Raw genomic sequence first — 14,541 nt, 5'->3', positions numbered from 1 at the left:
AGTGGTAAGAAGTAGTTTCATATACAGTTCTATTATTTTTGCATGTTTTAAATTATGTATGGAAATTTCTCTTTATGGTGTTGAAACAGTAATAAAAACAGTTATAATTTAAAAAAGAACTATCTGCAGTTATAGAATATATGAAAGTTCAAATTGTTTACCTAGAATGGCACAAAATGCCTTAGAAGAGAAGAATACAGTAAATTTTATTCATTCTTTGAGCCCTAGTCATTTGTTATGCCTAGTATTAGGTTATTGCTAAAACTGACACTTGTTTACTACTGTCCAATTTTTCCTGCTGACTAGGATTTTACAAATGCACTATTTGAAATAAACCATTCTTAACTAGCCTGCAGATATACTCTGTAACTCTGTCTTTTCTCTAGAAATTTGTATTTTGTAACTTGATAACAGACCTCTGTAGTGGATAACACAATGCAACCATATTTCCTTGTGATTTAGTTTTGACATTGAAGTAATATAAGACATTTTTAGGTCTGACAAGAGTTAAGAAAAAAATGTTTACTTAGTCTTAGCATAGAGGGGAAAAAAACTAATAAGGATACATTGTCTGATTGAAGAAGAAGTGGTATGGCAACTTCCCAAACCTTGGTAAACCAGTCAATTCTAAAGTCACCTGACTCTATGTGGGTGATTTTTTATATGTCCGTAGGTTACTAGGATGCAATATCTATATGACCAGAGGTTGCTGGTAAGGCAACAAACATTTATTAAATACCTACTAAGTGCAGGAGATAGAAAAAAAGGCAAAAGACCATACTTGCCCTCTAGGAGCTCACAATTTAATAGGAAGTTACATCATTAAACCCATGGGTTAATAAAGTTTTGGGGACAGCTTCCTTGTCTTTTAGGGAAAGAAATACCCCAACCTACATTGGGGAGATGGGCTAGTATTCTACCCTTTACCTTTCAGACAACCTAATTCTGTTGTCTCTGGCCTCTCAAAGTTAAAGCTATACATTTCCCCTTTAAGAAAACCCCACAATCATCTTGGAATCTGGTTATTACTGACCCTGTTTCTCACTTTTGCCTTCTTCCTAGATTACAACAAGGTCCCATTTTTTCTAAATTTCATTTTTCTCAAGATAAACATGCTTCTTATTGCCTGTGACCCTTTTCCCAGAATCTGCATTTTCTAAACAAGGGAATAAGTTCTTCTTCTTTATCCTCATTTGATAAAAAGCTAGATCTATATATACAACTATAAACATATATAGATGCAAATATACTACATTTAAATAGATATCAATCAATTTACATATATAGATATAAAATTTATATTGTTGTTCTATCTCAATGTAACATAAAGTAAAGGTAGTATTATTTCTGGCTTTTTATAGATAGAATATTGGGGACAGCCTAAGTACAGAGACTTTTGATGTCACTTCTCTCCTGGAAGAATCTGGGCAACATGCTTATTAGATGACGTGTAAAAGAAGTAGAAAGATATTCAGGTATGTTTAAACATTCTGTAACTGGTTCCAGTCCATTAAATAGGTGGTTAAGAGAAGACTTCTCAGTTGATTGTGTAGGTAGAATTTGGGGTGCCTTCAAAAAACACTAGTAACCAGAGTCTAGGCCATTTTTCCATTTGGCTGCTCATTCTAGGTGGTTATCTTAGACACCTTCACAGTCACTTTTACTAAGAGTTATCTAATTTTAAAATAGCATATAAATTAGAAAAGGAAAAGATAAAGATAGGGATCCAAAGCAGTTTGTTAAGGATTAGAAGAAAATAGTTACATAGGAACTTAGGAATGACAGTTTGATAGTTTTGTGGTAGACTGATTCAAAAGGTGATGGACTTGTAAGAGAGAACAATAGGAGGTAAAACTTGATGAAAGTCTAAATAAGGGTGGTTAGAGATTAGGAGAGAAATTCAAGAGATGTGATGGAATTAGAAACGAAAAAATTTCATAACTCTTTGGTTATGTGCAGCAAGAAAAATAATGATACCACTAAATTTTGTATCAGAGTATCTGGATGAATTGTGGTACCTAGGACAATAATAGAGAATGCTAGAAGAACCATGGACTCTTTTTCTTAGGGGAGGAGTAAGATGGTAACATATAAAATTTGTGATGAATATTGCAACAAATTAACTTCTGTTTATTCTATTTGACTTAATATTTTCCAAAATGAAAAGAAAGGGACAAAGCTTTTATTCAGTAGTCACTGCCTAGGAATACAGAAGCTTACTTTGGTGGGAGATCAGTGGGCTAGCCTTGAGTTACCATATTGGGAGGAGAGGATAAGGGTTACACATTTGTTGCTATTGAGGGAGGAATTTTCCCAATTATAACTACATAGCTGATGCCATGGATACCAGATTAGTGTCTAACTGCCCATATTGACTAATGCTCTTTATAGATAATGGAATTTTAATTTTGGTAGTGGATAGAGTTAGGTGTATTGAGTGTGTGTCAGATAATAAGAGTGTGTAAAGTTGTGTTGGAGATAAGCCCCAAAATTAGTTATCATGAGAAGAGTAGGATATGACCCATTTGTCCATCTTCAGACTTGTTAAAGTCACATTCTTTGAGTCAAACCACAGCCTCAATAGGGATCAGATCAAAACTAAGCTCCCAATTTGGAGATCACTATCATCTGCCCCCTCTACCTTTAATGCATAGTGTCTTATCACCCATTCCAGAGGATCTGGACATGCCAAGCTGGGGCACAGTCCCATTTATTACCCTTTTTATCTCTAAAATCTTTTATTCTTGCTAGCACCTAGTACCCAGCATTTGAATTAAGATTGATGAGAAAAAAATTATTCCAGAAAGAAATTATCATTTTCATAAACATGATTGTAACATTTAATAATCTGCTTTATTGTGGTGGATCATTGATTATTTTTGCCTTTAAATGAAGATGCTTAACACATAGTAAATAATAAATATTTACTGGATTGCATTTGATTTAGAAATTTTAATCTACATAGGAGTTAAATAATCCCTCTACTATTTAAAAAAATCTTGTTCTTACAGAATTAGAAAACAATGATATTTTTATTCACAATTCAGTTTCTTGAGCACTAGTTAAACTGGGCAATGTTTAGGATTATTGGAGTGGTAGTCAGGAAGCCTTTGTTCAAGTACTGGTTCAATAACTAACTATATGACCTTTGACAATTCTTTAGGTTCTTTGACTTTTACTTTCCTTTCCTGTAAAAGCAGATGATTATATCTAATGGTTCTAAAATGCTTGTTTATAATTGTAATTATAGCACAGAGAAGTTAAGCTAGTCATTTGGCAAGAGAAATGACAGATGGACAGTCTGAGTGCTCCATTGGTATTGTTGGAAAAAGAAAAAAGACCCATTGCCTTTTAGGTGGATCTTTTAATGGAAAAAAACGTGACAGAACATGGACAAGAGTCACCTTTGATAAGCTGGGATGGATGGATTGTTTTCTGCTTTATCATAGGAATTATCCAAATTGGTCATTTCATAGATATATTTGAGTTTTTGAGTATACTTTACTTAAAAATACTTTTTTTCTGTCTCTCTGTATATATATTTCACAGTCCTACCCTTCCTGGTATACATTCATCAATCATATTGGGAAGCTGACTTATAGTCTCCACACTTCACCACTAACTGAATTACTGAGCTGAAATCTTACTCAAAGTTTAAAATGTGATAAAAGTAATCAAATTGCTCTAGTCAATGGTGAATAGATGGCACTAATTATCTTTTCTTATTATGCTACAAATGTAGTTTACTCCATCTTTATTCATGAAGAAGTATCACACAGCCTACTGAGGGGACTGCAGAAGGATGTAATATGGCCTTATTTGCTTGCTGGTTTTACTTTATTTTCATCAGTATGCAGGAGGACAAACAACAATGCAGGAAGGGTGGTATGAACTAGCAATGAATTCTGTAGGTAGGATTGTCTCACATTCAGGGATAATTATTGCTTACTACATAGAGACAAGTTTAACTTCTCCAAATAATATCAGAACTCTAGAATGATGACAGGTCTTTCTTTTGACTGTTTTTTTTTTTTTTTGTTTGGGAGGAGCTATATTTTTCATGAATAAAAACAGGGAAGAATTGGTAATTATACCAGGAAAGCTTTCTCAGTAAGATGAAGGGTGAAATAAGGATGCACACCATCACCACTGTTATTCAATATTGTACTTGAAATCAAGAAGGTGATGCCAAGACTTGCTAATGAGTTGGATTTAAGTAAGGGAGGGCTATGCAAAGTCACCAGCCTCACTTTCTCTTCTGGAGCCATCTGGGTCCAGTGGCAGGATATAGATGAGGGGAAGTGGAGATGGCCCAGGATGCAGTGAGGGACATTGGCCTTTTTAAGCTAAGGTCTTTAATTGGTCTCAGTTTGACTGAAGCAGCACCCATTCAGTGATTAAGGCTAAATAAGAAATGAGGCATAGAATGCCCTCTTTACCTCTTTAAAAAAAAAATCAATCTGGGAAGGTAAGACACTCAGTGTTAACAGAAACAATTGCTATTTACATTCACTCTGAGCCAATCAGGGTCCATATAGCGACCAAGATAACAACAACAACAACAACAAAGATACAAATGAATGTTATAGTGTACATATAGTAAATGTATAGGGTACCACTGAGAAAGAAATGCCAAATATGTATATGTATGTATACATGTATAGACCTGCACCAGTTATTTCATCTGTGTTGAGAACTCTCAGTGTGAAAATTTCCTGTTATGATGCACATCAGCAACTCTTCTAAAACTTAGGCATTTAGCTTTTCCACTCTGGAGTCCCTGAGAGGTTGTCATTCAATCAGTCACACAGCCAATAAACTGGCATTTCATTGCTAACTGTGTACCAGACCCTATACTAAGCTCTGTGGATACAAAAATGGGAAAGCATCTTATTCTTAATGAATTCTCACTCTAAGGAGGGAGACAACATATAAATAGGTACATAAACTAAATAAACATAGTAGATGGACAATAAACTCAGAGAGGAAGACACTGAACTTCTAATCTTTACCCCATGTCTTCCCTCATTCCAAACTTACTTATCACTCTCAAGGACACTAAGATGCTCCCAGCCCCCTATTCTTGCAACCTAGTTGTCATCCTAAACTCTTCATTATTTCTTAACCTCTCATACCATCTGTTGTCAAGGCTTGTTGATATCACTCTTTTAATATCTCTCATATATATGCTCCCTTTACCTCCACCCTAGTTCCAGCACTCACTTCCTCACATCTAGACTGCAATATTGCAATAGACTGATGGTTGGGCTTCCACACACAGGTTGATCCCCATTCTAGCCCATCCTCTATTGAGCTGCCACAGTGATTTTCCTACAGCATAAGCCAGACCAGGTCAACCCCTCACTCCATACTCAACAAACTTAGGTTGCTCTGTATCATGTCTATGATCAATACAAAATATTTTTGCATTCAAAGTCCGCTTATTGAAAGACAGACTAGCGGGGGGGGGGGGGGGGGACTAGCAGAAGCCTCCTGAATAAGGTTAAATAACTTGTCCATAGGCATACATATGAAAGGAATAGCATTTTAACCCAAATGTTCTTTTTTCACATGTATTTATGCCAAGAAGATTTGGATTTACATTTTTTTTTCATTTTTGTTTCTTTTAGAGTCCTTTTGTTTTCCTTTTAAGTTCAGTTATTTTACTATCAAATTAGTTAGCATATGTTAAAAGCTTTGCAAAACTTAAATTGCTAAATCAATGCTCATTATTACAATTATCATCACTATCATTACCATATCCTTATGCTTTCCTATTCTACTTAGTTTTCAGGGTTTTCAGGAAAGAGTATCATCTCTGGTGTGGGGGCTTGCTGAGCCCTTTTCAGGGCTGTTCATCTGCCTTTGGTGTCCATCTTCACCCAATCCTCACCTCTGGCTCCAGGAATCTGTAGCACGTGCAATAGCCACATTCCTGGCAAAACTGTCTTGGAAGTCAGGCTAAGTCAGACTGAGGGTGATCAATGGGCCTCCCTAACAGGTGAGTTAGGGAGATGTCTACTACAAGCATGTGAAAGCTTCCCTCAGCGGAATGAGCTGATGAGAACAATTTGTCCCAAAAGCCATGAAAGTGGCTGAAGTAGGTGCTATGAAGCACTTAGAACTTGGTCAGGCATGAAAGACACCAAAATCATCTACTGCATCCCAGGCCATTGTCAGTCATTCTGACTTTTGTCTTGCCACTGCACTTGAATGTCTCAGGAAGAAAGATTGTGGCTGACAACTTTGTGCAACTCTGGCTCAGGTAAATCCAATCTGCTCTAGTGAAGACATCACCCAATGATGTCATTGTTCATCTTGTAAATGAAAGACATACAGCAGCTTTTAGTGGTTTATCTCCTCAAATAATCATGTAAAAACTCATTTCTTTACATATTTTCCCTCTAGTAGAATGCGAACTCCACGTGAACAGGAACAATTTGCTTTGTCTTTGCATTTCCAAGTATAGCGCCTTATACATAATAGATGCATAGTAAAGTCCCATATGCCAAGCTCACATAATATATAAGGCAGAATATTAAGTTAAATACCATGCAATAGTAACCCTTAATAGAATAAGTATATTTAAATATGAAATAATTTCATAATTTTTACCCCAAAAGTTGGAAATAGTGTTGAGATGTTATTATTGTTTCACACATCTGAAGTTTAGAGATACTGATTTTTGTTTAGTCCTCACTGAAAATAATTTAATGATAAAACTCTGAATATGTCTGAATTCTGAAAACAACACCTGCAAATATTCTTTAATCTCCCTTCCAATTACAGAATTAACATGATGTTGATGTAGTTTTTAAGTTTGGGGAAAGAGATACTTAGGTAAAAATGAAACTCATGTCTACAGAGCAAAATTCTGGTTAGAGCTACCAAACAGAAAGACATTTATTGAGCAGGTGTGACTGAATATTACAAGAATGGGCAGTTTGTAGCATAATCTGGAGAAAGGTTCAAAGGTAAGTGAGAAAATGAGTTTAATTTCATCTTTCAAAAATATAAAAAAATTAAAATATCCATATGTTGAAAACTTCAGATTTTTTATCACTCCCTGGTTGTCAGTAAAACATTTTAGATTCATTAATTATTTGTATTCAGTAAATCACCATTTAGTGCATTTTAAGTCACTTGTTAAGTGGTATTCTAGATTCTAAAAATATTAATAAATCAAATGGATATCCTAGCTTGGAGTAACTGGGAATTTTAAGTAATATTACTCTTTCTTCATGCCATCTGGAATGTTTTCAGGTAATTAGATGTATGGATATTTTTTTAAATCCCTAGATCTACTGCACTGGAATTAATCATGCATCATAATAAATATTAAGCAAGGGCTGACTAATTGCTACAAATGTGAGGAAAAGAAAATTTATTAAAACAGAAGCACTACCCAGAATTCTATCCACTTAAGTAGATTCCCAATAGAATGAGACTTCTTTATTTCATAATCAAAATGAACAACTTACTGTTTGCTTAATAATAATTAATAGGGCACTTATATCTCACCCAATAAATCACTGAGGAACCAAACAATCATGGCACCTCAGAAGACATACACTATAAGATAAAATTTGTGCCTGGTGATTTTGAAAGCGACACTTGATACCATATTGAGTTTGGATAATTCAGGTGTGAGGCTCTTGAGCTCTTGATTCTATAATAAGTAGTGCCTTTGATTTGAGACTTCTCCAAATAAACTACATCTATTGTACATGTCCTATATTGATAATCTGCCCTTTAAAGAGTTTCCTACAAGCACAGGGATTGTTTCTGTAGTCAATGAGAAAGCAAAGAGTTGCAGGCTGTGGCTATAGCTGGGTTCAGAGGACTCTCAATTTTCTTCACTGGAGAACCCTGGTTGAGAGACAAGTATTCTATAAATGCCCAGAACTAAAGTAAAACATTTTCCCCCTAGTATCAATGAATAGCCTTGGGAGTGACTAATGTATCATTTGCATATTGATACTGCATACTTGAAATTATGCATAATTTAGATAGTTCCACCTAATCTTTTTTTTCCTTCTCTTCTATATCACCTAAACAATAAAGATTGATAAATGTGAGACAACACAGTGAAGAAGTGCAGAAATGGAGGCAAGAGAGACATGAATTGAATTACTATTTCTAATGTTTTCTAGTCCTTTAACTATGAGGAATTGTCTTGATCTCAGTGATCCTTAGATTCTCCATTTGTAAAATGGAGATAACGATACCTGCAGTGCCTTATGTTCAAAAGTGGATAGAGTATTAGTCTTAGAGTCAAGAAGTTCTGAATTTAACTCCTGCTTAATATATTTCCCATTTTGTGACCTTGGGAAACTCACTTAGCCACTGTCAGTCTTAGTTTCCACATTTGTAAAATGGGGCCAATAATTACATTTACTTCACAGGGTTGTTGTGAGGAGCAAATGAGACATATTATATGAGCTAGCTATTATTGTTAGCATAGTGTGATAGGGTGATATAAAAATAAAAAGGGATTATATACATTGAGGGGTTCACTAACTTTAAATCTGTATATAAATGTCAATTTTTATTATTAAATCTGTAATTTCATGCTTTTAGCACTGAAATGAAAAGCAGGATGATTTTATACCATAGAAATCCCAGGTCTGGCTAAGAAATAGATTGGTGGATCAGTGGAATAGGTTGGGAACACAACACATAATAGACAATGACTATAGTAATCTAATTTTTGATAAACCCTAATACCCCAGCATCTGGGATAAGAACTCACTATTTGACAAAAGCTGCTATGAAAACTGGGGAAAAATATGACAGAATCTGGGCATAGACTAAAATTTCACACCATATACAAAATTAAAGTCAAAATCGGTTCATGATTTAGATATAAAAGCAGATACTATAAGCAAACTGGGAGACCAAGGAATAGTTTACCTGTTAGATTTATGGAGAACAGAAGTATTTATGACCAAACAGGAGATAGAGAATATTATGAAACGCCAAATGGATAATTTAGATTACATGAAATTGAAAAGTTTTTGCACAAACAAAGTCAACGCAACAAAGATTAGGGGGGAAGCAGAAAACTGGGAAAGAATTTTTACAACCAGTGTCTCTGATAAGGCCTCATTTCTAAAATATATAGGAAATTAAGTCAAATTTATAAGAATACAAATCATTCCCCAATTGATAAATGGTCAAAAGATATGCATAAGCAGTTCTCAGATGAAGAAATTAAAGCCACCTATAGTTATTGGAAAAAATGATCTAAATCACTATTGATTAGAGAAATGCAAATCAAAACAACTCTGAGGTACCATATCATACCTATTAGATTGGCCAACATGACAAAACAGGAAAATGATAAATGTTGGAGAAGATGTAGGAAAATTGGAACACTAATGCATTGTTGGTGTAGTTGTGAAATTATTCAACCATTTTGGAGAGCAATTTGGAACTATGTCCAAAGGGCTATAAAAATGTACACACCCTTTGACTCAGCAATAGCACTTCTAGGGCTGTATCCCAAAGAGATCGTAGAAATGGAAAAAGGATCCACATATACAAAAATATTTATAGCAGCTTTTTTTGTGATGGCAAAGAATTGGAAATTGGGGGGGTGCCTATCAATTGGGGAATGGTTGAACAAGTTGTGGTATATCCATGTAATGGAATACTATTGTGCTATAAGAAATGATGAGCAGGCAGACTTAAGAAAAACCTGAAAAGAGTTTTATGGACTGATGCTGCATGAAGTGAGCAGAAGCAGGAGAACCTTGTATACAGTAACAACAATGTTGTGCTATGACTAAAGTTCATAGACTTAGCACTTCTCAGCAATGCAAGGATCTAAGACATCTCCAAAGGTCTCATGATGCAAAATCCTATCCACAATCAAAGAAAGAACTATGGAGTTTCAATGCAAATCAAAACATACTATTTGCTACTTTTTTCTTCTGTTTCTTTTTTGTTTCCTCTTTCTTGGGGTTCCTTCTATTGGTTCTAATTCTTCCTTACAACATGACTAATGTGAAAAAAAATGTTTAATAGGAGTGTATATGTATAGCCTGTATCAGATTGTGTGCCATCTTGGGGAAGGAAGGGGACAAAAACGTAAAACTCAAATGCTTATGCAAATCATTGTTGATAAGTCAAAAAAAATAATAAAAATAAGGTCTTAATAAACAAATCATGAAGATATTAAGCAAAGAATGAAAAGTATAAAGCAGTAATTAATACATGTAAGTGCAAAATATCTAATAAATCATTAACAGGGACCATGTAAATATATATTTTAAATATAAAGTATGACAACGCTGCATTTTAAATAAAATGCTGAGTTTAATATTAAAATTTTGAATAGAACATATTAACAAAATATCACATGACTATATCAATAGATGCAAAAAGTTTTTGACAAATATTAAATTCATGTATTTAAAATATTTTAAAAAGTGTAGGAGCCAATTTACCTTACCTTTCTATGTTATTTTTTTCTGCCTAAAATCAAGAATTATCATTAACTTCAATGGAAAAAAGATTATAGATGTTCCCAACAAGATCAGGTAAAGCAAAAATGTCCACCATCATCATTATTATATGACATAATTCAAGAAATTGTATCTAATGTGATAGAAAAAAAGATAACAGGACAGCTTAAGTAAAGACTGAAGAAAATAATAGCTTTTCCATTTCACATATTGTTTATTTAACTATCCCTACTGATCTAACTAAAAATTAGTTGAATCAATTATTGATAAGTAAAGTAAAATGATAGAAAATGACAAAAGAAATCATAAATTTTTTTCTTTCCTTAACCAGCAAAACCAAAGAGGAAAAAATAAAAAGAGAAATTCAATTAAAATAATTCAGAATTAATAAAATACTTTGGAGTTTACCTTGGAAGATGTACTTTTAATTACATGAACCTAAATAAAATATTATTCCAAAAATAAATATATAACTATTTGGAAATATATTAATTATACATGGAAAAGCTAAACTCATGTAATAAAAAATAATAAAATTAGATACATTCAATCTAATAATCCACACAGGAAAAATGAATGGATGAAACACTATTGTTATTGATTCTATTATATGCAGTTAGGCAGTTTTTTAATTAAATTACTTCATCAACATATGCTGAGATGGACATAGTAGATGATAATGCCTTCCGCTTATAATTGATTAGAAGTAGTATTTCAATTTCAATTGCATTTGGAAAATTATAATATGAAGTTGCAAAATAATTCAAAAGGGAGGAAAGAAGAAGACAAGGAAACAAGGAAACTAAGGAAGGAAGGGAGGATGAAAAAATACATTTATTTCATCTTCATTATATGCAAGGTACTGGGTTGAGCTCCTGAAATAGAGCAACAAACTCCTACTCTCAAGGAACAGATTTGGAAACTTTGAAAAGAGGTACGCAGAAGTTATGCCCGGAGTATCATAACTTGGTAATGGCCAGGAAGCAGAAAGTAGGCCTGGGTGGTACAATTTGAATACTCACCCACAGCCCAGAATCTAAAGGACCAAAGTTGAATTCCAATAGGAAAAGATTTGAGTGAAATTAAAATGTAATTGTAACACAAATGTTCTTGAGTTGATAAATGGATGAAGGTATGAATGGAGTAAGTGAATAAACAACAATAGAAGTAACATTAACAACAGCAAGGATTTATGAACCATTTACTAAGTCCCAGGCATCACGATGAGTACTTGACGTAGAAATAAAAAAGTTAGACTTTTTGCATAAGTAGCTTGCAATCTAATTAGTTTGGAAGCCAGACAGGGGAATTCTGGTATGGGAAGTCAAAATAAAGGCAAGTAGAATACTTCAACGATGAATTGGCACTTACCAGAATGTACTTAACAGAAATGCACTTATTGGAAATAAGTATTAATTTTCATTTGATTTTTGTTACCAGAGCATGAGATAGAAGGAAGAGAGACATCTACATGCCATGTACCTGGCAGCATGTTGAAAAATCTCCAGATTATAGGAACAATGTTGACTCTTGGCCTGGCTAAATGTAATGTGGTATCACTATTCCAACCTATCCCATTAGTAGAAATTTCATAGCTCTTCCAGAGAAAAGGACGATAAATTAATGTAAATCTTGAAAAAAGCAGAATCTAGAGAGAGAATCAACAAAATACCCCAAAGGCAATTTTAGGTGCATATGAGTTGTACTCTATTTTTAGTGAGCACATAACAGTGTTTGGTGGATAAGGGATATCTTTTATAGTTAGAAATGGATGTTAGCTAGTCAAGTAGCCAAAAACAAAAACTAATGGACAGGCAGAATGTCCAATCCCTCAAGTATAAGAATGTTTTCCAGGATGGTATTAAGGTTCTCTGTATTACATTCAGGAATGTATATACCTAAGAATCACACAAGATGATAAGGTATTGCTGACTTACAATAAGCGCCCTGGAAGGATTATCCATATAAATGAGAAGCAAGTATGCAAAATGTTCCTAAGATTGGCATCATTAATTATGCATCACTTAAAAGAATGCATGTATTTATGGATTTATGTCTCACACATGCAAACATACATGTGTAAATATTACATACACACCTTGTATGCATGTGCATGTGTGTGTGTGTGTGTGTGTGTGCTATTGACTAGCAGATAGAGACAGGTTATATTAGCCAGCATTAATAACAAAGGGTGTCAAAGTAGATTTGCTTAGATATACTTCTACTTGAGAATTCAGCTCATTTAAGCAAGAGAGAGCTGAGTTAAGCTTACTGAGGGTTTATGTTTGAAAATTATCACCAGGGAATTTGAGTCATGCTGCTGCTACTGCTGATGCTGATGACGATTTATAAGCACTTTAAGGTGGCAAAGCACTTCACAACATCTTGGGGGGGTGGGTGCTATTATTCTCCCTATATAATAAATGAGCAAACTACAGCCTAAAGAAGTTAAGTGACTTGTCCAGGGTTACACAACTAATGTTTGGGCCAAAATTTAAACTTAGAATTTTGTGACTACAATTCCAACACTCTATTCACTGTGTTACCCAGCTGCCAGGATTTAAACAAAGGGCCTAGATATGAGTTGGAATAAAATCATAGGGGTTAGGTATATTGCATACACATAGAAATTGTTTGCTTGGGATTCCTCATATTTCTACTGCATGCATATATTTTAAAATCAGTTAAGATCCCTGGGTTGTGCTATATGCTGTTATAAATGTGTAATGCCAATAGTGTTCTGTGCTCTCTGAAATGAAGCGCACAATATATTCAATTTAGAACCAAGAGAGCGAGGAGGGCAGGAGGCAAGCCCTGAGCCGGGGAAACTGAGGCCAAGGCCGAAACCAGGGTCGCGGAGACGTATTCCAATTCATTCCCGGGCAGGGAAGAGCGGCGGCGGCGGCGGCGCCAGCGGCAGCCGAGGCGCAGGCAGAGCTTTCGAGAGTGGTGGGGTTGGGAGGGGTTGCTGCTCAGTGGAGGGGTCGATGCTGGAAGTATAGACAGTATCATCAGGGGGCTGCTCAGCAGAGGCGCAGGCTTCCTAGGCTGTGTCATCAGCGCCATCAGTTAAGCTGTAGCCAGTTATAACCCAGATCCCCCGCCCCCTAGATCCCACTTCTCCAACATCGAGGCCAATGAGAGTGAGAAGGTCGGGCAGTTCAGGAGGCTGTTTGCCCAGCTGGGAGGAGAGGACGTGGAAGTCAGTACCTCTGAACTCAAGAACATCTTAAATAAGGTGGTGACTCGACACCCTGACCTGAAGACTGACGGTTTTGGCATCGACACCTGTCTGAGCATGGTTGCTGTCATGGACAGTGAAACCACTGGCAAATTTGGCTTTGAGGACGTTTGGAAGAACATAAAGAAATGGCAGGCCATCTGCAAACAGTACGACGTAGACTACTCAGGGACCATCAGCAGCAATGAGCTTCCAGGAGCCTTTTCAGCTAAGGCTTCCAGCTCAGCCCAGAGCTGTTCCAGATGATCATTCGGCGATACTTCTATGAGGACGGAAATACGTATTTTGATAACTTCATCAGCTGTCTTGTGAGCCTGGACGCCATATTCCGTACCTTCAAGTCTCTGGACAAGGATGGCAGTGGGCAGATCCTGGTAAACATCCAACACTGGCTGCAGCTGACCATGTACTCCTGAGGCCCATGCGTCTGTCCACCTGACTGGTAATCAGTTCCCCTCCCCCACCCAGGACAGAGATTTCCAGGAAGCTGCCCTCCCCCTCCCCTGCAGTTTTGTGGATTTCAGCCCAACATGAGAAACCTCTGGCACAGACACCACCAGCCACTGACGCTGTTATTCCTGGGGTGCCCCTCCTACCCCCGCCTGTACAAACATAGTCACCATCAAGGAGCCCCTGCTCCCCACTCACTCAAACCCCCACCTCCCAGTTCCGGAAGGTGCCAACTAACTACCTGCTTCCCCCTCAGCACCAATGTAAACATGTCACAGGCTCTAACTTGATTCCCAACCTCCTTAGAAATATTTATGCTCCAATGTGCTGTCCCCTTCAGCTCCACCCAGCATTCTTGTAAACATACCACATGCTCTAATA

At 36.0% G+C, this 14,541-nt stretch overlaps 1 pseudogene; it reads left to right on the top strand.

The window, feature by feature from the left end:
- The first annotated feature begins 5,984 nt into the window (after positions 1 to 5,984).
- LOC114035998 lies at positions 5,985 to 14,126 on the top strand (annotated as a pseudogene).
- Positions 14,127 to 14,541: the final 415 nt, after the last annotated feature.

This window comes from Vombatus ursinus, unplaced genomic scaffold, assembly GCF_900497805.2.
Source record: "Vombatus ursinus unplaced genomic scaffold, bare-nosed wombat genome assembly UNPS02009573.1, whole genome shotgun sequence".
Taxonomy (NCBI): domain Eukaryota; kingdom Metazoa; phylum Chordata; class Mammalia; order Diprotodontia; family Vombatidae; genus Vombatus; species Vombatus ursinus.
The sequence above is the reverse complement of the archived record's forward strand: the minus strand, read 5'-3'. Positions and strand labels throughout refer to the sequence as shown.